Source organism: Equus quagga, unplaced genomic scaffold, assembly GCF_021613505.1.
Source record: "Equus quagga isolate Etosha38 unplaced genomic scaffold, UCLA_HA_Equagga_1.0 199055_RagTag, whole genome shotgun sequence".
Taxonomy (NCBI): Eukaryota; Metazoa; Chordata; class Mammalia; order Perissodactyla; family Equidae; genus Equus; species Equus quagga.
Window position 1 is genome coordinate 1 of NW_025798314.1, and position 3,392 is coordinate 3,392.

General features: G+C 38.8%; 1 long non-coding RNA gene across 1 annotated transcript; it reads right to left on the reverse strand.

Moving 5' to 3' along the window:
- Window positions 1-14: 14 nt before the first annotated feature.
- On the reverse strand, window positions 15-3,186 carry LOC124233362 (uncharacterized). Its single transcript, XR_006887037.1, has 3 exons — window positions 2,950-3,186; window positions 1,465-1,619; window positions 15-121 (listed from the first exon to the last, which is right to left on the reverse strand). It is a non-coding gene; the product is annotated as an uncharacterized LOC124233362 (long non-coding RNA).
- Between the last annotated feature and the right edge of the window lie 206 nt (window positions 3,187-3,392).

Consider the following 3,392-nt stretch of genomic DNA (forward strand, 5'->3'; position numbering starts at 1 on the left):
GCTTTAACTGGGAGTGGGAAAATGTGCTTATTTTTCTCCAGAAATCTTGAACTGGAACAAGAGTAAATAATCTGGATACAGCCAATCACTTCCTTTCCACAAAAAGAGGAACATCTGTACCCTGAGGAAGAACAGTAACAGGTTGAGGTTTGTCGTCAGAATCTTTGGATCTAAAATACTAGGGTTTTCTCTACAAAATCAGCTTCTTGACTATTTATTTACCCTTCTGGTTGAAAGTTCTGCTTTGTCTTTAAGTCTTTAAAAATAATGGTGGAGATTTATTCATCCAATGCAGTCATTGAGGAGGCATCTACTGGGCGACTCTGCTGGGGACACATTAAACAAAACTATTCCTGCCCTGAAGGAGTATTTGGAGTGACATTGAGCAGACTTTGATTTTTGCTTTAATTTACGTTTCCCAGGTTGCTAATGAAGTTCAATTGCTTGGCTCATATCCTTTGCCCATTTATTAACTAAGATGCTTATCATTCTCTCGTTTGTTGGTAGGAATGTTATTAGCTATTCTGGATCCTAACTACTATTCTGGATACTGATAATTTGTTTCTTAGGTACAATGCAAATATATCGTCCCATCCATAACTTTTGTCTTTTTGTCACACATTAATGCTAATATAGTCAAATTAATCAATTTCCTCTGTATTTTTCTTGTTGCTCTTGTGTCCTAAGAAATCCTTCTCTATCCTAAGGTCATAAAGATATATACAAAGGAAAATATGCATTTGCTGTTGACATTTATATCTATAAATTCACCAGCAATTTAATTTTGTATATGGTGTGAGATAGGGGTCTAATATTTTCTTTCTTATGGTAGCCAAATGTCCCAGCATCATTTATGGAAAAGAAGTTTGCCAGATAGTGAAGAGGGAAGAGGGTTTAAACAACTGGGTCCCACCCTCAGTCTGGAGAGATCTGTAATGTAGCACACCTGTACATGTAAGTCTGGCCTGACTGATTACAGAGCTAGAGCCTTCAGGGAAGAGGTAGCTCTCATTCACAGTGTGTCCTTTGTGCCTACTACAGCACACAGCAGATGGGAAAGTATCTGTTAAATATTCAAATAAATACAAAGCCCTTTATAATATATTTACCATCACTTTCTAAGTGCACCCACCATATACTTAGGATATACCAAATGAATAGTGTGCCTCTGTACTTCCTGTTGCTTCTCTTTGAAATCTTCTTTACTATCTGTCTTGCCAATTGGACAGTTGGCCTGCAAACACTTTCTAATTTCTCCTCCAGGCAAAACACAATGTGTTCCTCTTTTGCACCCACAGACCACCTTTAAATACCTTTAAGCAATACCGGGGACATTGTTGTACAAGCCACAGGCCAGTGAGCTCCCTTTGGGATCTCTACTGAAAATCGAAATTCAACTCTTAGAATATTAGAGAACTACGAACTCTTCCTAGACTGCATGGATCAATGGACACAGGAACTTACCGGATTGGGAACTGTGTATGAGCTCCAAAGGGGCATCCTGATGTCTTTTCCAAATCCACTGACGTATTCCCTATGATAAAGGAGACAGTGTTCCTTGTTCTTCTGCATAACCCTGGGCCTCCCAAATGGCAAATTTAGTTTCTCTGTTGCTGTTACTAAAATAAAAATGTTTGTAAAATTAACAAACATTTCTACGCACAATGACTACCATACTCTGATGGCTGATTTTGTGCCAGGCACTCTGATAAATATTTTACATACTTAATCTCTTTTTTTTTTTTTTTTTAAATATTTTATTTTTTCCTTTTTCTCCCCAAAGCCCCCTGGTACATAGTTGTGTATTCTTCGTTGTGGGTTCTTCTAGCTGTGGCATGTGGGACGCTGCCTCAGCGTGGTTTGATGAGCAGTGCCATGTCCGCGCCCAGGATTCGAACCAACGAAACACTGGGCCACCTGCAGTGGAGCGCGCGAACTTAACCACTCGGCCACGGGGCCAGCCCCCATACTTAATCTCTTTTAATTCTTACAACCCTATGAGCTAGGTGTTATTATTCCATTCTACAAATTACAAAACTAAGGCTTCAATAAGTAATTTAGCCAAGCAGCTAACAATTTATAGGACATATTTGAAGAGAGAAAACCTCAAAATCAAAAGTACATACATTATAACAAAGATGACCTACAGTAATAATTGTCATAAGGAAGAAACTGGAATTTTATAAAAAGTATGTCCCAATGTATTTATGTATTTTTAATTGTCTGCTCCTATAACCTAAAAATCCACCAATTATTGATAGTTTAAAAACCTGCAGTGTATTCATGCCATGGAATAACACTCAGCAGATCATAAGAAGCTTATCAAACAACCAACACATTTACTGAACTCCTACTGGGAGCCAGGCGCTACTCTAAGTGCACACGCACATTAACTCCTCTAATCTTCATAACAACTCTATAAAGGAGGTGTCCCCATTTTACAAATGATGAAACAGGCCTAGTGAGTCTAATACAAGAATACTTAAAAGATAACAGGTAATAATAACACTGCTACAGGCCAGGCTCTGTTCTAAATTCTTTCCATGGATTAACTCTTTTAATCTTTACAACTACATGAGGTGGGTACCATTATTATAGATGAGGAGACAGGCACAGAGAGGTTGAGTGATTTGGGCCAGTTTACCCAGCCAGAGAGCAGTAGAGGTAGGCTTCAAACCCAGGCAGTTTGATCTCTTCACATCTCAGAAAGGGAGCAGGGGACTGAGAATGAGACGTGACCATTTCAAGAAATGTGTTATGTTCTTGGAACCACTGCAACTACCCCATGCTTGCTATTGTTATTAGATCTGGGGGTTTTTGTCCTCCTGTACATTAGCAATAAAATCTTTATGTTCAAAGCCCCTGTGAGCTTATTTTGAAGAATTCCAAAAAGGCTGTGTCTTGTTAGGTCTAAACATCAAAGACTTAACATGTTTTCTATTGACTTACTTTCATCTTGGGTGAGATTTAGCATTTGATTCGCGTATTCTAGAGAAGTATCCTGCAAGATAATGTGGGAGGGGGAGAAAGCAAAACATATGTGACATATGTTTCAAAAGGTGATGATAAATAGATGACAAACAATAGGATATAGTGGAGTATATGAGGAAGCCATTTGGGTTAAAACTAATTTGGCCTGAACTTGTTTTTCCAAAAGGGCCTCACGTGAGCTGTTGAGCGTGCATTGTATATCTGTTTTAAATATTTACTAAGTCCCAAAGACAATAACAATGCCCTTAAAGATAAGGATATAACTTTGCCCACATCAGCATTTCCTTAAGGATAAGCACCTCTCCCTAAACGAAGGATTAATTGCTGACCTGCTGCACTCACCTTGTGACCATCTACCTTGAAACCACCGACTTGCTCTGTTCACTGAATTGCTGTGCCAG